This window comes from Apium graveolens, chromosome 4 (assembly GCF_009905375.1).
Source record: "Apium graveolens cultivar Ventura chromosome 4, ASM990537v1, whole genome shotgun sequence".
NCBI lineage: Eukaryota > Viridiplantae > Streptophyta > Magnoliopsida > Apiales > Apiaceae > Apium > Apium graveolens.
The window spans coordinates 167,773,021-167,795,400 of record NC_133650.1 but is presented as its reverse complement, the minus strand read 5'-3'; the positions used below and the strand labels follow the sequence as shown (position 1 = coordinate 167,795,400).

Here is a 22,380-nt window from a genome sequence, read left to right as displayed (position 1 = left end):
CTCCATCTCGCTCAACCCTAGACTACTCATATAAATATGAGCCGGCTACTAGCCATTTGACACCTAACCACAACTAGTAATGAAATCCAATGTTTTCTCTAATTCTAAAAATCCATGTTATTTCGTCACTAAGAGAATAACATATATTCTAGACATAAACAAGTGATTAAACCTCGAAAAATAAACAAGCCATGATCATGATCTAGCACTCAAGCAACCTATAAGACTTAGTGAAAATCTTATTGTTTCTAGCATGGAAATCAATTCGTTAGGACTTTAACATTCCTCTATACGACATCACTACACTTGAATTAACATCACAAATTAATCGGAAAAGCAAACTTGAGGAATCATGATATAATGCTAATGCAACTATATGCAACATACTATCATAATAACAAATACGCAAATCAAAAACAAAAACAAATAACTACATGACAAATATGCAAACTATATGAACTAACTATCATGAATATGCATCTATATGGACTCACACAAAAATATTCCTTAACTACTCATATAAATATGAGCCTTGTGATCTAGCTCCATAGGCAAATGACATCCTTTACCACAAACCAATTGAAACGGTGACATGCTTAGTGGAGTCTTGAATGCTGTTCGATAAGCCCAAACAGCTTTATCCAGCTTCAAAGACCAATCCTTTCTCGATGGACATACAACTTTTTCTAGAATACGCTTGATCTCTCTATTAGATACCTCAGCTTGGCCATTAGTATGAGGATGGTAGGCTGTAGCAATGCGATGATTCACATTATATCTTTGCATCATAGCAGTGAACTTGCGATTGCAGAAATGCGATCCCTCATCACTGATTATGACTCTTGAAGTCCCAAATCTTCTGAATATCTACTTGTGAAGAAAATTAATCACTACCTTCGCATCATTCGTTGGAAAAGCTTTAACTTCCACCTATTTTGAGACATAATCAACCGCCAACAAGATATACTGATTGTTGCACAATGAGATAAATGGTCCCATGATGTCAATTCCCCAAACATCGAAGACCTCAACCTCGAGAAGCACATTAAGAAGCATCTCGTCCCTCTTGGACATATAACCAACACGCTAACAGCGATCACACTTCAAAATGAACTGATGCGCATTCTTAAAGAATGTAGGCCAGAAGAATCTTGCTTGAAGGATACAAGTTGCTGTCTTTTCTCCACCATAGTGGCCTCCATAAACAGTTGAATGACAGTCTCGCAAGATACCCTCCAACTCGATGTACGGAATACATCTCTTGATGATTTGGTCAGCTCCTTGCCAAAACATAAACGGTTCATCTCACATATACCATTTCACCTCTTGAAGAAACTTTTTCCTTTGAGCAGAAGACAAGTCTGGAGGCATAATGTTGCTCACAAGGTAGTTCACAATGTCTACGAATCACACTTCTTCTTCTTGCACCCCAAACAAATGCTCATCGGGAAAAGACTCATTTATCAATATCTTATCCTGCAAAGGTGTACTTGGATCTTCTAACCGAGAGAGATGATCCGCAACTTGATTCTTAGTACCTTTTATATCCTTAATCTCTAACTCAAACTCCTGAAGTAAAAGAACCCATCGAATCAATCTAGGTTACTCGTCCTTCTTCGAGACGAGATAGCGAATCGCGGCGTGATCAGTGAAAACTGTCACCTTCGTCCCAAGCAAATAAGATCAAAACTTCTCAAAACCATAGACAATGGCTAAGAGTTCCTTCCTAGTAGTAGTGTAGTTCAGTTGAGCACCATTAAGGGTCTTACTAGCATAGTAGACCACATAAAATATATTGTTCTTCATTTGCCCAAAAACCGCTCCAAATGCATAGTCACTTGCATCACACATCATTTCAAAAGGCTCATTCCAATCAGGTGCAGTTATGACAGGTGTCGTGATCAAGCTCTTCTTTAAGCTTTCAAAAGCAACTAGACACTCATCATGAAACTTGAAAGGGACATCTTTCTCTAGAAGATTATACAATGGCTTAGAGATTTTAGAAAAATCCTTGATGAACCGGTGATAGAAACTCGCATGACCAAGAAAACTGCGGACTCCCATAACAGAAATTGGTGGAGGGAGGTTTTCAATGACCTCCAACTTGGCTTTGTCCACCTCAAGACCCTTACAAGATACCTTGTGCCCAAGAATGATGCCATGTTACACCATAAAGTGACATTCCTCCCAGTTGAGAACCAGATTGGTCTGAACACACCTTTTAAGAACTGCGCCAAGATTTTGCAAGCACTCGTTGAAAGAATCATCGAACACAGAAAAATCGTCCTTGAACACCTCTACATTTTGACCAATCATGTCAGAGAAAGTGGCCAGCATGCATCTTTGAAATGTCGCTGGTGCACTATATAACCCAAAAGAAACTCTTCTGAAGGCAAAAGTACCAAACAGGAAAGTGAAGTTAGTCTTTTTCTGATCTTCTGGAGCGATGCAAATCTGATTATAACCCGAATAGCCATCTAGAAGACAATAGTATTCATGCCCAGCCAATCTGTCAAGCATCTGATCAATAAAAGGAAGAGGGAAGTTATCCTTCCTCGTGGCCTTGTTCAGCTTCCTGTAATCCATGCAAACTCTCTACCCAGTGACTGTTCGAGTAGAAATGAGCTCATTCTTCCCATTAGGAACCACTGTGATGCTTCATTTCTTTGGAACACACTGAACTAGGCTCACCAAGAACTGTCAGAAATAGGATAAATGATGCCTGCATCTAGTTATTAAGAAAATTATTCTTCACGACCTCCTTCATGATCGGATTTAGCCTCCGTTGTTTCTCAATAGTCGGCTTATTTCTTCCTCTAGCAGAATTTTATGCATGCAATAAGTAGGGCTGATTTCCTTGATAACTGCTATAGTCCATCCAATTGACAATTTGAACTCTCTCAGAATTCTCAAAAGCTTTTCCTCATCACTACTTGAAAGGTCAGATGCAATAATAATAGGCAAAGTAGATGCATCACCTAAAAACACATACCTCAAGTGTTCAGGCAATGGTTAAGCTCGAGTGTAGGAGCTTCGTCAATAGATGGCTTGAGACGCCCCTCAGTATTTTTGAGTTATGACATTCCAAGAGACTCAAAAGGCATATCCAGCCTTCGCTTCCAAGGAGAAGCATTCAAATACTACAACTGCTCATCACCTTCATAATTTTCACTATCTAAATTCCCCATCAAGGCTTTCTCTAAGGCATCAGACCTTAACATTTGATCAAGTTCTGAAGTAACCACAGAATTGACCAATTCCACTTTTAAGCATTCCTCTTTATCAGTAGGGAATTTCATGGAATTGAAAACATTAAACGTCACATCATAATCCAGTACTCGCATAGTGAGCTCACCCTTTTGCACATCAATCAAGGCTTGGCCAGTAGCCAATAATGGTCTTCCCAAGATTATGGGAATCTTTTTATCCTCCTCAAAATCAAGAATTACAAAGTCAACAGGAAAGATGAGTTTGTCCACTTTGAACAAGACATCCTCCATAATGCCTCGTGGATATGTAACAGAACGATCGGCCAACTGCAATTACATATATGTAGGCTTTGGATCAGGTAGATCCAACTTCTCAAAGATAGAAAAAGGCATCAGATTGATGGTAGCTCCAAAATCATATAAACACTTGTCGAACAAAAATTTTCCGATGGTGCAAGGATAGTAAAGCTTCCAGGATCCTAAAGCTTCAAAGGCAACTTCTATTGCAGCACTGAACTGTATTCCTCCATAAGAGCAACGGTCTCTAAGTCATCGAGCTTCAATTTCTTAGAGAGAATACCTTTCATAAACTTCGCTTAGCTAGGCATCTGTTCAAGAGCTTCAGCGAAAGGTATGTTGATATGAAGTTTCTTGAACACCTTCACAAACTTAGAATATTGCTTATCCAACTTTTGCTTCTGCAGCCTCTTAGGAAAAGGAGGTGGAGGGCAGACCTGTTTCTCCCCTGTATTACCCCCAGAAGGAGTGTGTTCCATAGTTTTCTTCCTTGTTTTCACTTCTGCTTCCTTCTACACATCTTCTTCACCAACAACTTCATATTTTGGAACTTGAGATTTTTCGAGGTTCGCAACCTTCCCAGACCTCAATGTAATTACCTTACCTGTTCTTTTACTTCCCTCTTTCCTGGAACTTCTGTGTCACTAGGGAGTGTACCAGGTTGTCGATTCAGCAATGCATTGGCATTCTGCCAAATATGACTCTCCAAGGTCTTAATAGAAACCGCTTGGCTCTTGCACATGAGCCTCAACTCCTCCAATTCAGATTTTTCATTAGATTGTAGAAGTTGGAGTTGTTGTCTTGGTGCATATCGCGGTTGTTGAAAACCAGGAGGGTTGAATTATTTTGCTACATACGGTTGATAAGGCTATTGCACCGTGTTTTGATTGTTGCTCCAGCGGAAGTAGGGTGATTGCGATTGTTGGGATGATAAGTGGATGGAAGTGGTTGTTGCGACCTCTGAAAATTGCTCAGGAACTGAGCTGATTCACTAGATATAGCACACTTCTCCGTCTCATACGCACGAGCACAAAGCTCACAGACACTTCTAATCTGATTAACCCTATAATTAGCCAAAGAATCCACCTTCATTGTTAAAGCCTTAAGCTGAGCAGCCATAGCAGTAGCTGCATCCACCTCCATAATTCATGCTACCTTTCCTTGAGGTAGTCTTTGAGAAGGGTTCTGGTATTCATTAGCAGCCATCAGTTCAATTAACTCATAAGCTTCATCATAGCTCTTAGCCCATAAGGGTCCACCTGATGTTGCATCAAGCATGGGTCTGGACTATTCTCCCAAACCATTATAAAAGCAGTTAATAATCATCCAGTCAGGAATCCTATGATGAGGACACTTCCTAAGCATCTCCTAATAATGATCCCAAGCTTCACATAAAGACTCTCCCGATAACTGCGCAAATTGAGTAAGAGCGTTTCTAATTGCAGCTATCTTTGCCATAGGGAAGAATTTAGTAAAAAACATTTGAGCAAGATCTTCCCACTGGTGGTAGAGAATGCAACCAACACTTTGCTTTATCCCTCAGAGAGAATGGGAAAAGCCTCAGCTTAACAGCATCTTCAGAAAAGTTGTTGTATTTGAAAGTGTTGCAGATCTCTATGAAATCTCTAATATGCATGTTGGGATCTTCCGTTGGAGAACCCCCAAACGGAACTGAGTTCTGCATCATTTGAATTGTGCTAGCCTTGATTTCAAAAGTATTAGCCGTGATGACTTGTCTGACAATGCTAGATGGAATATCATTGATCTTTAGTTGAGAGTAATCCATCAGAGCCTTCAGATTCGATGTTGGTTCTCCCTTGCAATAACAACTTATTTTTCAACTTTCTCAACTTCTTCAAAAACTTTTTCTACTTCAACTTCTTCCTCCACTTTATCCAGTGTTCTCTTGCGAGATCATGAACACGTTAGCATAAACGCTCTCTAGATTACCAACCAACAAGCAAACAAGTAAAATATCCGAGTCAGTGAACTTTAACGACCACTGATGTCAAGCACATAAACTAAAAATTAATATCGAGTCCCCGGAAGCGGCGCCAAAAACTTGTTAGGATGAAAACACACGCTAAATTTACATGCAAGTATACGCGTTCTCAAGTAATATTAAATACTTTCCAATTCGTTCCCACAGAGACCGATTTAGGTTAAGTTCAATTTATGCACTTATGCAACAATGATATGCCTATCGTTCAATGCTAAGACAAATAACAAATTGGGTTTTGATTAAACTAAAATGTATACTAAATAGCATTAACTAAGAGAATTGAGGTTGAATTACTTATATGAGGCAACCATGGGATTCTAACTTCATTACTACTTTATTCAAAGTTATTGTTCTTAACCTTACCATGCGATGGTGATGACAACTAATCAGATAACACGAAACTAGTAAACGCCAACTTTCATTTTACAAATACCCAACTATTAGACATCCACAAAAGAGATAGAAGCTGAATAGACACCAAATATGTTGAGACCCTATATGTCTATAGAATTTGACAACATAAAGGTTTAATGAACAAGTTATCTATCTTGATTACATAGGGCAAGTAAGATTGTTAAAATTACCTACGAATCATGCATAACAAATACATGAACCTATGCTAGCATGGCAAGTTCTAAACCTCTATATTCATTGTCGCTTCAATAGAGATTAACACACTATCTTATAAGTTCACGAAATGTCGTTGGTGTACCACATAACCCAAAAGAAGCTCTTCTAAACGCAAATGTACCAAACGGGAAAATGAAGGTAGTCTTTTCCTGATCTTCTAGAGCGATGAAAATCTAATTATAACCCGAATAGCCATCCATAAGAAAATAGTATTCAGGCCTAGCCAATCTATCAAGCATCTGATCAATAAAAGGAAGAGGGAAGTGATCCTTCCTCGTGGCCTTGTTCATCTTCCTGTAATCCATGCAAACTCTCCACCCTGTGACTGTTCGAGTAGAAATGAGTTCATTCTTCCCATTAGCAACCACTTTGATGCTTCCTTTCTTTGGAACACATTGAACTGGGCTCACCCAAGAACTGTCAGAAATAGGATAAATGATTCCTGCATCTAGCCACTAAGAATTTCCTTCTTCACGACCTCATTCACGATCGGATTTAGCCTCCTTTGTTGCTCAACAGTCGACTTATTTCTTCCTCTAGCAGAATTTTATGCATGCAATAAGTAGGGTTGATTCTCGTGATATCTTCTATAGTCCATCCAATTGACGATTTAAACTCTCTCAGAATTCTCAAAAGCTTTTCCTCATCACTACCTGAAAAGTCAGATGCAATAATAATAGGCAAAGTAGATGCATCACCTAAAACACATACCTCAAGTGTTCAGGCAATGGTTTAAGCTCGAGTGTAGGAGCTTCCTCAATAGATGGCTTGAGACGCCCCTCAACATTTTTGAGTTATGACATTCCAAGAGATTCAAAAGGCATATCCAGCCTTCGCTTCCAAGGAGAAGCATTCAAATACTGCAACTGCTCATCACCTTCGTCATCTTCACTATCTGAATTCCCCATCAAGGCTTTCTCTAATGCATCAGACCTTAGCATTTGGTCAAGTTCTGTAGTAACTACAGAATCGTCCAATTCCACTTTTAATCACTCCTCTTTATCAGTAGGGAATTTTGTGGCATTGAAAACATTAAACGTCACATCATGATCAAGTACTCGCATAGTGAGCTCACCCTTTTGCACATCGATCAAGGCTTGGCCAGTAGCCAAGAATGGTCTTCCCAAGATTATGGGAATCTTTTTATCCTCCTCGAAATCTAGAATTATAAAGTCAGCAGGAAAGATGAGTTTGTCCACTTTGACCGAGACATCCTCCACAATGCCTAGTGGATATGTAATAGAAGAATCGGCCAACTGTAATTACATATATGTAGGCTTTGGATCCAGGTAGATCCAACTTCTTGAAGATAGACAAAGGAATCAGATTGATGCTAGCTCCCAAATCACATAAACACTTGTCGAACAAAAATTTTCCGATGATGCAAGGATAGTGAAGCTTCCAGGATCCTTAAGCTTCAGAGGCAACTTCTGCTGCAGCACAACACTGCATTACTCCATAAGAGCAACGGTCTCTAAGTCATCGAGCTTCACTTTCCTAGAGAGAATACTTTTCATAAACTTCGCATAGCTAGGCTTCTATTCAAGAGCTTCAGCGAAAGGTATATTGATATAAAGTTTCTTGAACACCTCCAGAAACTTAGCAAATTGCTTATCCAACTTTTGCTTCTGCAGCCTCTTAGGAAAAGGAGGTGGAGGACAAACCTGTTTTTCCCCTGTATTACCCTCAGGAGGAGTGTGTTCCACATTTTTATTCATTATTTCCACTTCTACTCCCTTCTGCACTTCTTCTTCAGCCACAACTTCATCTTCTGGAACTTGAGATTTGTCGGGGTTCACAACCTTCCCAGACCTCCATGTAATTACCTTAACCTGTACTTTTACTTCCCTCTTTCCTGTAACTTCTGTGTCACTGGGGAGTGTACCAGGTTGTCAATTCAACAATGCATTCACAATCTGCCCAATTTGATTCTCCAAGGTTTTAATAGAAACCGCTTGGCTCTTGCACATGAGCCTCAACTCCTCCAATTCAGATTTTACATTAGATTGTTGAAGTTGGAGTTGTTGTCTTGGTGCATATCATGGTTGTTAAAAACTAGGAGGGTTGAATTGCTTTGCTGCATACTGCTGATAAGGCTGTTACACCGCATGCTGATTGTTGCTCTAGCTGAAGTTAGGATGATTGTGGTTTTTGGGATGATAAGTGGCTGGAAGTGATTGTTGCGAACTCTAAAAGTTGCTCACGGACTGAGCTGATTCACTAGATATAGCACATTGCTCCATCTCATGCGCACCAGCACAAAGCTCACAGACACTTCTAATCTGATTAACTCCATAATTAGCCAAAGAATCCACCTTCATCATTAAAGCCTTAAGCTGAGCAGCTATAGCAGTAGCTGCATCCACCTCCATAATGCCTGCTACCTTTCCTTGAGGTAGTCTCTGAGAAGGGTTCTGGTATTCATTAGCAGGCATTAGTTCAATTAACTCATAAGCTTCATCGTAGCTCTTAGCCCATAAGGCTCCACCTGATGCTGCATCAAGCATGGGTCTAGACTGTGCTCCCAAACCATTATAGAAGCAGTTGATAATCATTCAATTAGGCATCCTGTGATGAGGACACTTCCTAAGTATCTCCTTATAATGATCCCAAGCTTCACATAAAGACTCTCCGAATTGCTGTGTAAATTGAGTAAAACATTTCTAATTGCAGCTGTCTTTGCCATAGGGAAGAATTTAGTAAGAAACTTTTGAGCAAGATCTTCCCAAGTAGTAATAGAGCCTGGTGGTAGATAATGCAACCAACACTTAGCTTTATCCCTCAGAGAGAATGGGAAAAGCCTCAGCTTAACAGCATCTTCAGAAAAGTTGTTGTATTTGAAAGTGTTACAGATCTCTATGAAATTTCTAATATGCATGTTGGGATCTTCCGTTGGAGAACTTCCAAACTAAACTGAGTTCTGCATTATTTAAATCGTGCTAGCCTTGATTTCAAAATTATTAGTCGTGATGGTTGGTCTGATAATGCTAGACAGAATATCATTGATCTTTAGTTGAGAGTAATCCATCAAAGCCTTTGGATTCGCTGTTGGTTCTCCCATTGCAATAATAACTTCTTTTTCAACTTTCTCAACTTCCTCAAAAACTTCTTCTACTTCAACTTCTTCCTCCACTTTATCCAGTGTTCTATTGCGAGATCGAGAACACGTTAGCATAAATGCTCACTAGAGTACCAGAAATACCAACAAACAAACAAGTAGTTAAAATATTCGAGTCAGTGAACTTTAACGACCACTGATGTCAAGCACAGAAACTAAAAATTAACATCGAGTCCCCGGCAGCGGTGCCAAAAACTTGTTAGGACGAAAACATGCGCTAAATTTACACGCAAGTATACGCATTCTCAATAATATAGAATACTTTCCAGTTCGTTCCCACAGAGACCGGTTTAGGTTAAGTTCAATTTATGCACTTATGCAACAATGATATGCCTATCGTTCAATGGTAAGACAAATAATAAATTGGGTTTTAATTAAACTAAAAATTATACTAAATAGCATTAACTAAGAGAATTCATTGTTCTTAACCTTAACATGCGATGGTGATGACAACTAATCAGATAACATGAAACTAGTAAACGCCAACTTTCGTTGTACAAATACCCAACTATTATACATCCACAAAAGAGATAGAAGCTGAATAGACACCAAATATGTTGAGACCCTATATATCTATAGAATTTGACAATATAAAGGTTTAATGAACAAGTTATCTATCTTGATTACATAGGGCAAGTAAGATGGTTAAAATTACCTACGAATCATGCATAACAAATACATGAACCTATGCTAGCATGGCAAGTTCTAAACCTCAATATTCATCGTCACTTCAATAGAGATTATCATGCTATCTTATAAGTTCACGATGCTCATAAGACGAATAAGCACAACCAATACTAGGATATCATACAAACACTACACACTTAGGTAGCGAAACAATTAACTATAGAAATCCATAAGTAAATCCGTTAGAACCCTACGATAACGATTAATTAATAACTGAACTCATCATTACTGTGGGATCCGATGAAAGCATGGTAAATAAACTAAGTCTTTATAAACTGAATAAATATAAAAAAATACGTTAACAAGAGTATTAGTTTCAAACAATAAAGAAAACAAGAATCCAAGATTACAACTTAAACAAAGAATCACAAGTAAAAACAAGCTCTTCTTCTCCTTCATTGAATTTGTGCTATTAGGTCTTCTTGTTGTTATTTCCTTGCTCTCCGTTATGAAAAACATCTTTTTTAGGAGTTATATTGGCTTCAGAATCGAGCTGGGCTTCAAACTCTCAAAATCATAGAAGAATCGGGATTCTAGAAAACGACCTAGCGCGGCTGCCCTGGGATCCCGCGCAGCCACTCTGAGTATGGCGCGACCACTCCCAAGTGTAGCGCGTCTGCGCTGAGCTTCTGGAAAAAACTGAAATTTCTTATTTTCTTGCCTTCAACTGCTAGGTTTTTTTACACAAAGATCAAGGTTCCATCCTAACACTCTTCTAGCATTAAAATAAAGTAAAATCATTCATGCTTCCGATTATGCCCTGAAATGCAAAACACTACAATAACACATCAAAAACACACACAACTTAAGTACAAAACACCAATTCGAGCCTTTATGAAGAGTTTTAAGTGGACATTAATGTTACTTAACAATGGTGATGAAAAAGAAAAGGAGACATCTCATGCTATGAAAGTTGATACTGTGAAAGTTTAATCTGGAACTGGAATTCAAAGTCAAAAGAAGACACATTTAACTGAAGTCTCTAAAAATAGATGACATGGATCTAACATGGAAACTGCTTTTGTTACTCCTAGTTCAATTCCTGATTAAAAAGTTACAAGTTATGATGATTTTCCTAACACTGAAAGAGTGATTCCTGATTCTGTGAAAACTGAGGAAAAAGAATTCTATTTCGAATTGATTTACAGATTCTCTCTGCTTATGTTGAAGCTATTTATGTTTAAAACTTCAAGGAAGAAGAAATGGTTTTTGACAGAGAAGAAAGGGCACATGAAGGAAAAATCAGAATAACTGTTGATAAAGCTGATCAAGAATACAAGAATATGCTTAGAAGATATGAGAGAAATAGATGGGGGAGTACAAATAAGAAGATGTTACAAGAAAAAGCAGAGAGGAGAGCTCAAGTATTTCCAAAGATCAAGAATAAATGCAAATGGAAAAAGGTTGTTGATCTTAATTGTAATGATAAATTGAGTTTTACTCCTGAAGGAATAAGGTTGGATGGTTTACTTAGTTATAATACCATGGGAGATAAGAAATCTTGGTTAGAATAAGCTAAGAAGCTGGAGTTGTTTGAACCATTCACAAGATCTGGAATAGGACATCATGAAGCTAATCTTGTCAACTTAACGTTGTTGAACTTCACACTTGCTGATAGTCCAGATCAGGAAATAATTGCTGATCATCTGGATAGACTTGAAGCTGTGAAGATTATTCTTGACAAACATGATGGTTCTGAATCTAAATAGAAGATCTTACTCTTATTGCAAAATGATCAAGTTCAAGTTCTTTCACTTGATGAACTGATGATCATGTCTACAAAAGAATTGAAGTACATTCACTATTTGCTAAGAGTTGAAGATGAAACTTCTAGGTTATGGTCAAACATGATTCTTTCCAATATCATAAGAAGGAGACTGGATGATGGTCAATATTATTTAGGATTATATGTTCCTAAATACATAAATTTCATAAGGCAAGAAATCAACATGAAGAAAGGTGAAGCTATCATTGAAATTGTTCTTACTCAGAGACATATAACTATGAATCCTGATGGAAGAAAAACTTGCTATATTTCACTGGAAGACATGATGACAGAATGAGCACAAATCAGAAGTCTAAGGGCGCTGCTATCTATTAATTAACTGACAAAACAGAGTATGAAAAGAATTTGAAGATCAAGTTAGAAGATATTATGCTAAAAAAGATTGATGACAGAGTTAAAGCTTTTGTTCAGAGATACTGCAGAGTTTATCAAGAAATATGAAGATCTACATCTGAAACAAAGTAAGCTTTACACTACTTATTTTGTCTATCTGGATTTTGGCACTAGATAATTCTATTGGAATTCATGCTTATTCTGCAAAGCATAAATTGGGGGAGATTGTTGAGAATTGGCTAAGTCGAATATGAGGATCTATGTCACAATCAGGATATGATCAACTACTGTAATATGATTATTCGTTGAAAGTTTTGATATCATCTGTTGATATACATAAATGATTATCTGTTGAAGCTAAAGCATTTACTGTTGATCAAAGCTATCCGTTGAAGAATGACTTGGATGATAAGTCATGACTGTGAGATAAATCAGAAGGTGCTCATTTATAGGATCGTAGTTAATTTAGATATGTAAAGTATTTGAGTTATATTGTAACATATCTTGTAATTGATAGAGGACTAATTTATAGTTGGATAGTATATAAACACGGAATAGGTTATCACAATGTGTGGTGCACAACTCGAGTATTCGTATAACCTAGAAGCTCTTAAGAATATTATTCTTGAGAGAGTTTTGTAACATTTTATTAAAGAACAATATAAACTGTTATTTGATTCATATGTTCTTACTTTACTTTCTTAATACATCGATTTATTTAGTAATTATATCCAACCCCCCTTAAAGAATTATTTTACTGGGCAACAGATTCTAACTAGAGCAACCCTGAATCAGACCTGAAAGACAGCCCACGAATTTTACATCAGAATCCAATTTATTTTGGAAAAAACATTAAAACTCTTTAATATATTAGGTTTTTACATATTGTATACAGAAAACCAATACGTATTGTAGAATAGAATAGAGATACTTTGTAATTCTTGAGAGACAAGAAGAAGCACTTTGAGAGCGGGGTTGGAGTAAGGAGCGAAGGGATTTGTCCAGATTCCAAATGAACTTTTCAAGTTGTATTCTTTGTACTTAAATTCCTACACTCATTGTTTGTAATCTAAATTCATATCTTGTTTATCTTGTTATGAGTAGCTAATCCTTAATCCAAGAGTTGGGTAGTATTCTTTGGCATGTTGTGTTATTTAGTTGTATTATGATTTCTTGTGATTGTTAATTTGTCACTAAGAGCTTACCACAATTAAGGGAATGGCGAACCTTTGATTGTATCTATAGGAATTATAACGAATCGGGAGAGGAGTTGTAATTCTAGTACATGATATGTTAGACACAATTTAAGTATTGGATCGGGAGATTAATATGTAAATTATAAAACATGTAATCCTTGGCTTTTAATAGTCTATAATTGTACTTTGTATGACCATGGGAGTGGCTTTTAAGGGATAATTGTAGGCACTATAATCTACCCGGGAAAGGGATTTTATAAATATTAGAATGATTTTTTTTATCTAACAAGAGACGTTAATTAGATATTCATGATAGCCATTGAAGAACCTTAATTCTTGGATTGTGTAACGCCCCCAAATCCGGGGTCAGAGGATTTGGTTGTCACGATGAAACCTCAATCCAAAATAACCTGTTTAAGCAATAAATAAATGTTAGCAACTGCTCAACAAGGAAAATATAGTATCTTGACCCCAAACTACCAAGATCTTTTTAGGTTACAGTTCTAGAAATAAAAATTTCAAATTCCACAAGTAAAATTTTCACTTTCTTTTAAAACTCTTTTCAACAAATTTCAAACTCAATATTAAACCCGCTAGTATAACTTCAAAAGAAAGTATACTAGGCCCAAACTACATAATAATATAACTATAATTTATACAAACAACTTTACATAATAGAACTTACACTAGTTCCGCAAACCCTGGACCAATCATCTTCGTAATTACATCCTTCTCAGCCTTTCTCAAATTACACGGCTAAACAACTTAAGTTACTCCTCATTAGAAGGTAATTTCTTAAAACAGACAAATATGAGCGAAAGAAATGCTCAGCAAGTTAAGTATAATATATATATATGGTCTTTGGATATAAAAACCGACATCTGCAATAAAGCAGAACATTTAAAATCAATAATTGCTGAATCAGAAAAATTAGCTAAGGAATCCATAATTGTTTCCTCAACCATATTCATAACCCTTTTGATATTTTTGAGCGAAAATGCTTCAGCAATAATTTAAATCTTGACAAGAATAAAACTCGTAAAACAGTGTTTATGAAAATATTGTAAACAACAATATGAAACAGTGATTATAGACTTAATCATAAACATTATTCAAAACCCCACTCTTGATATTTATATTCAATTTGATATCAATGTCAAATTATATATCAATACTAATCATATATTCTCACAATATACCAACACTGAAGTATTGAAATCAACATCAATCATATATACCAATTTTTTATATTAACATCAAATAAATATTAAAATCAATCATAAATTGAACCAAAACTATTTCTCACATTTTATTTATTATATGATTATGAAAATAATTTAGAAACAACAATTTAGATTTAAATCTTCAAATGACGGTGTGTTGCTGTCGGTGATCAGCCGCGGAGCAATACCGGTCTGCCGAAGCATAGCCAACTAAACAAAGGGGCACCCAAGGCACATATTAGCCTAGCAAGGTATTATAATCAAGTATAATACATAGCTCACACTGGATCACCACCACAGCCTCTTACGCAACCATCCATTTTTAAAACCTTTTATCGAAATGGGTCATAATAATCGATACCCTTATAAATTTTATTCCCCTATTCACTTGGGCAGGTTTACTCGCAACAAAATCATCTTCTCAAAATCTAAAACATTTATAAATCCAAAACTTGGATAAGTAAAAACATTTAACTATTCTGAAAATAGAATAGCAGAAGAGTACTTGCATAAATAGAACCAATCATTATGATATGTAAAGCATTTAACTATTCTGGAATTGGAATAGAAAAGGAAGACTTGCATAATTATAACTAGCAGTTTGATATGTAAAATATTGAACTATTCTGGAATTAGAATAGTATATGGAAACTTGCCTTTGGTTTTTAGCAGTTAAGCACACTCGCAATAACAGGACTATTCCGTCATTCTGTCTCATGACATCACCATCTTTTATTTTACTAATTCTCTGATATGCTGCTGATGCAGTGTTGCAAACCCAATATTTCATACTCTTAGACTTTACTCTTCATATATTTCATTAGGTCATGATCGTCTCAAAACGATCGACATCTTAAAATAAATTTTGATCACCTCATGAGGTTATCCGATGTCCGAAAAATATTTCAGAAAAATTCGAAATTAATAGCCATAGACATACACATATTATCATAGATATTGAAGAGCTGGTCATTTCTATATATAGCGATTTAAATTTGGAAGAATGGTTTGTAAGTAATAAATTTTTGAAGTCGTTTAGTATATAAACATGTATGGAGGACAGGGATAAAAGAGGAAGGGAAAGAGAGAAATGGGGGTGGGAATGTTGTACGTGAGTGGATAAATGAGGGGGGTTGGTGCGTGTAAAAGAAATGAAAGGCGGTGTTGTCTAGGTCAGGTTTTACCTGACTTCGAATTTTGGTTTTCTTTGCTCTTTAAAATCATATGTATACCTATTGATTAGTCCTAAATTAACAATTTATGGGGAATAATATTTAAAATATTTTTTTTCAAATAAATACAATATAGCCAAAATTCTCCAAAAATTATGAATGTTTCAAATATGCAAAAATGATGGATCTTTTGAATACCCATGATTTTATAAATAATTAAAACATGAATTTTGGCCTTTTATATTTATCAAAAATTACACCCGATAAATTATAAATCGATGTTTTGATCCCGAAATTTAAAGCAACTAGCCCGGGAATGATATTTTCCAGGGAATAATTTTAAAATATGGTTTTTAAATAAATACAAAAATTATACCAAAATTCCCCAAAAATTACAAATATTCCAAAAATACAAAAATATATAATATTTTAAAGTCCCACGATTTTCTAACAATGAAAATACATATTTTGTGGGTTTTGACGTCCCGATAGGGGGTAGTCCGATAACTTTTAAGAAACTGAAATATTTTCTAAATTAACAGTAAACCCCGAAAATAAATATAAAATACGTAAATGCACGCACACTGATAAAAAACAGGTACCACGTACTAAACGCACTTTGATACGCGTTCAGATCGTGTATAATTTCACACAAACGCATTTTAAACACATAACAAATATCTGAAAAATATTTTGGTCCTTACGGGACCACACACAACTCTACCGAATGCTTAATCATAGCCAACATAATTTCAAATAATAATAAACACATAATAATTAATATAACATGTAACAAAATAGTCGTAAAATCGTATTTTTAAATATTTTCACAATTCACCCACTATCAAGGCAGACCCAACAAAATACCAAATATATTTTTCACACAATTAAAATATCCATTTGATCCCTAAAATTTTCAAACATACTCAATTTACCGATATTGATAAAATGGTCGGCTTGTAAAATAATCTTTTGAAAATAGTAAAAGTAATTCATACTTTCACAATTACTGACAAGGATCGGTACAACACTAACACTTTAACAACCAGCATATTGTGCCATTTAATAACATGAACTTATCAGAAAAGAATAAATATCCACAATTTTATTCCTTCTATAACAGAAAATTACATCAAATATTCAAATAATGATAATTCTAAATTTTAAAAATATGGAATATTATAATATACCCCCTTATAAGGATTCCGTCCTTGGAATCAACAGAAGAAAATACTAGGGATCTTCTTTCTAAGTTTTCAATCTTGCATACACAACCTTTATGAAAATCTCAAATAAGATCTGGAACTCCTTATACGACATAATTATCACGGAAGATTTACTTCACACTATTATTTATTTTTCTTAGAATTTGACCAACTTCTGAATATAATCACTTCCACTGATAGAGAGAAAGAAAGAATGAGAGAGATAAAGAGAAAGAAAAAGAAAGAGAGACAGAGAGAAAAATAGAGGAACTGACTGACTTTGTTATACACCACTGATATTTTAATCGCATTGCAATCCACTGTTGCTCTTGGTAATCCCATCACATAGCCTTATATTTACTTGACAAGGTTAACTCATCTCCACTTGATTGGCATACCTTTAAATATTTTAGATTATAAAATCATGGAATTATGAAAAGAAGAGAATTCTGTATCAAAAAAAAATTACACAGTTTTAGAACATAGCATTATAATTATTGAAGTACCCTCATTTGAAATATATAAAAATTTTAACCGAGAGATCAAATAATCAAAAGAACTTATATTGTGTGCCTTAGTTAAGACACTTACAAGTGAAGGTAATTAGCCTTTTTGTAATGCACAACACACCAGTGATGGCTTCTCATCTAACTTCTATCACACAGATAGAGAGTCCTGACATCCCCTATAAATAGGGTTGTTCATCTCAGTCAGAGTAAAAAATATGAAAGGAATTCAAAATAAGAAGAATAAATAATGATCTTTAACGAATGAAGTTTAGATGCACACTTTGGATCCAAACTGTACAGTTTCCAAAAGTACTATTTCTAGAGGAAATGAAATTCAAAAAATAAAATTCTGGCACAAAATTAGCAAGTGGTGCTACATCACAAATTAAACTATCCACCATAAAAGAAAGGTGGAAACTCCAATATCACAACTTGGAAGAGCTATCAAAATCGGAAAATAGGTTCATGACAGCCTCTGGAATGTTTAAACAAATACACATGATTGAAAACAAGTGTTAGGGTATATATCCTTTAAAAGTTACCCCTTTTCAGAGAGTTGAAAATAATTTATAAAAGAAAAGGTATTTTCAAGGTCTTCATACTTATCTTCTATTTGAACTTATTTGATGACTTATCATCCACTTTTAAACTCTTCTTCTTCACGTCCTAAGGCTATCGATATTCTACCTCGTCGTCAACTCGTAGTAATCTTAGATAATTCCATAATAGATGTTTGCAACTGCCAGAAGTTCTATCCATCTCAGCATAACCATCTCAAACTAGCACGCCTATCTTAACTCGCTAATTGGAACTATATCCAGTAGTCCCAACATGAACTCGATAAGAGCTCTTGCATCCTTACATAACTATACACATAATTACACACTCTCATTTCTATTTTACTATAACCTCAGCTCTGATACCAACCTGTAACGCCCCCAAATCCGGGGTCAGAGGATTTGGTCATCATGATGAACCGCAATCCAAAATAACTTGTTTAATCAATAAGTAAATGTCAGCAATTGCTCAGCAAGTAAAATATAGCATCTCGACCCAAAACCATACCAAGATCTTTTTAGGTTACAGTTCTAGAAACAATAATTCCAAATTCCACAAGTAAATTTTTTACTTTCTTTTAAAACTCTTTTCAACACATTTCAAACTCAATACTAAACCCGCTAGTATAACTTCGAAAGTAAGTATACTAGACTCAAATTACACAATAATATAATTATAAGATATACAAACAACTTTACACAATAGAACTTATAGTAGTTCCACAAACCCTGGACCAATCATCTTCGTAATTCCATCCTTCTCAGTCTTTCTCGAATTACGCTGCTAAACAGCTCAAGTTATTCATCACTAGAAGGTTAAATTTAAAAACGGACAAGTATGAGCGAAAGAAATGCTAAGCAAGTTCAGTATAACATATATACGGTCTTCTGATATAAAAACCGACATCTGCAATAAAGCAGAACATTTAAAATCAATAATTGCTAAATCAAAAAAATTAGCGAAGGAATCCATAATTGTTTCCTAAACAATATTCATAACGCTTTTGATATTTTTGAGTGATAATGCTTCAGCAATAATTTAGATCTCGACGAGAATAAAACTCGTAAAACAGTGTTTTTGGAAATATTATAAAAAACAATATGAAACGGTGATTATGGATTGAATCATAAACTTTATCCAAACCCCGGTCTTGATATTAATATTCAGTTTGATGTCAATGTCAAATTAGATATCAATACTATTCTTAGATGCTCACAACATACCAGTACTGAAGTATTGAAGTCAAGATCAATCATATATATTAATACCAATTTTAGATATTAACAGCAATTTAAATATCAATATCAATCATAAATTGAATCAAAATTGTTTCTCATATTTTATCCAAAAAGAGAAATACTTTGATAAATCATTTAATATATGATTATCAAAATAAATTATAAACAATAATTTAGATTGGAATCCTCAAACGATGGTGTACTGCCCCAGGTAATCAGCCATGGAGCAACACCGGTATGCCGAAGCATAGCCAACTAAACAAAGGGGAACCCAAGGCACACATTAGCCTATCTAGGTATTATAATCAAGTATAATATATAGTTCACTCTGGACCGCCACCATGGTCTCTAACGCAACCATCCAATCTTAAAACCTTTTATCGAAAGGGGTCATAATAATCGACACCCTTATAAATTTTATTCCCCCATTCACTTGGGCAGGAATACTCACAATAAAATCATCTTTCTCACAATTTATAACATTTATAAATCCCGTAATTGGATAAGTAAAAACACTTAACTATTCTAAACATAGAATAGGAGAAGAGTACTTGCATAAACAGAATCAATCACTTTGATATGTAAAATATTTAACTATTATGGAATTAAAATAGAGAAGAAGACTTGCATAATTATAACTAGCAGTTTGATATGTAAAAATTGAACTATCCTGGAATTAGAATAGTATTGGAAAGTTGCTTTTGGTTTTTAGCAGTTAAGCATACTCACAATAACACGACTATTCCATCATTCGGTCTCATGAAATCACTATTCGACTTCACTCTTCATCCATTTCATTTAGTCTCGATCGTCTTGAATGATCGGCATCTTAAAATAAATTCTGATCACCCCAAAAAATTATCCGATATCCGAAAAATATTTCCAGAAAAATCCAAAATTAATATCCATAAACATACACATGCTATGCGTAGATATTGAACAACTGGTCATTTTTATATATAGTAATTGAAATTTGGATGAACGGTCTGTGAGTAATAAAGTTTTGAAGTCATTTAGTATATAAAGTTGTATGGAGGGGAGAGACAGAAGAAGGAAAAAGGAGAAATAGGGGTGGGGATGTTGGACATGAGTTGATAAATGATGGGGGGTTGTAAAAGAAATGAAAGGTGATGTTGTTTGGGTCAGGTTTTACCTGACTTCGAATTTTATTTTATTTTACTCTTGAAAATCCTATGTATACCTATTGATTAGTCCTAAATTAATAATTTATGGGGAATAATATTTAAAAGATTATTTCAAATAAATACAATATGTATGCCAAAATTCCCCAAAAGTTATGAATGTTCCAAAAATGTAAAAATAATGGATTTTTAGAATACCCATGATTTTATTAAAAATTAAAACATGAATTTTGTGGCCTTTTATATTTATCAAAAGTTACACCCGATAAATTATAAATTGATGTTTTGATGCCACAATTTAAAGCAAATACCCTGGGAATGATATTTTACGGGGAATAATTTTTAAATAAATACAAAAATTATATCAAAATTCCCTAAAAATTATGAATATTCCAAAAAAATATAATATTTGAAAGTCCCACGATTTTATAAAAATGAAAATACATATTTTGTGGGCTTTTACGTCCCGATAGGTGCGCAGTCCGATAACTTTTAAGAAACTGAAATATTTTATAAATTAACATTAAATCTCAAAAACTAATTTAATATATGCAAATGCACGCAAACCGATACAAAATAGGTACAACGTAATAAACACACTTTATCACGTGTTCAGATCGCGTATAATCTCATACAAACGCATTTTAAACACATAACATATATCCGAAAAATATTTTGGTCCTTACAGGACCACACACAACTCTACCGCATGCTAAATCATAGCCAACAAAATTTTTAAATAATAATAAACACATAATAATTCATTTAACCCGTAATAAAATAGTCATAAAATCTTATTTCTAAATATTTTCACAATTCACCCACTATTAGGGCAGACTTGGACAAAATACCAAATATATTTTTCACACAATTAAAATATCCATTTGATCCCTAAAATTTCTAAACATACTCAATTTACCGATATCGATAAAATGATCGGCTTGTAAATAAACTTTTGAAAATAGTAAAAGTAATTAATATTTTCACAATTACTGACAGGGATCGATACAACACTAAAACTTTAACAATTAGTATATTGAGCCATTTAACAATACGAACTTATCAAATAGGAATAAAATATTCGCAATTTTATTCCTTCTATAATAGAAATCACCACAAATATTCAAATAATGATAAATTCTAAATTCTGAAAATACGTGATATTACAGATAGTTTTCTCACACTTATTATATAGTTTTATTTGTTTATCACATTAAGCTAGTAGATAGTTCAAACAACCATCAAATTCTTTTCCACACTTCTGAACTGTGAGGGATAAAAGACTTGGAATTGGTACTAAGATTAGTCAATCCTTGTAAACGATACTTTTTAAGTAAACTTTAACAAATTGGCGCCTCTGTCAGGGCAAGCAACAATATTGATTTCTAGTTAATTATTTCTTGTAGTTTGGATTTTATCTTTGTATATAGTTTTTTCCCTTTTTTTTCTTTTTTTTTCTTTTGTGTGTTTACAGGTTACTTTGAAGTGCACATTGGAAAGCTTTTGAGGTGAGACATGTATAACAAGAAAGATATCAAGATTTCAATTCTTTTCAAAATTTTAGCACGTATTAGGTGAACACGTTTGATTGTTACAACTCATATTATGGTTCATACCTTCCTTGCACTGATTTTTCATACTCTTTTAAAAATCAATACAATGATGATTCATACGTATGCAATACGGTTGATGAGAGTTTGAATTATTTTAATCGTTATTTACATTCCTTGGGACTTTTTAAAAATTTTAATGACCCATCTTTTGAGATAGTTCGTAAAAATGATATTCCATGTGAGCTTGAATCAATAGGTTGGTACGAGGAGAATAGAGAAAGAAATCATTTTATAATGGAAGTTTAACTTGTGATGCATAACGGTTGTCTTCAAGTCCCTTCTTGTGTCAATTTTTCAATGATTCATGATTCTTATTTAGCAATTGATGAAAATTTTGTGTATAATGAGTCTACATGTTTAGTTGATGATAGTCACATGTGTGATAAAGATAATTTGAATGAAATTGAAATTCTACCAAATTTAGATAATGTTGTTGAGCTTAATAAAATGGTAGACGGGATA

The 22,380-nt window shown here is 34.6% G+C and overlaps 2 non-coding genes across 2 annotated transcripts; both read left to right on the top strand.

Moving 5' to 3' along the window:
• The first annotated feature begins 4,842 nt into the window (after positions 1-4,842).
• LOC141722605 (small nucleolar RNA R71) lies at positions 4,843-4,949 on the top strand. Its single transcript, XR_012575616.1, has one exon. It is a non-coding gene; the product is annotated as a small nucleolar RNA R71 (small nucleolar RNA).
• Positions 4,950-8,703: 3,754 nt separating this feature from the next.
• Positions 8,704-8,809, top strand: LOC141722470 (small nucleolar RNA R71). The gene has a single exon (XR_012575490.1). It is a non-coding gene; the product is annotated as a small nucleolar RNA R71 (small nucleolar RNA).
• Positions 8,810-22,380: the final 13,571 nt, after the last annotated feature.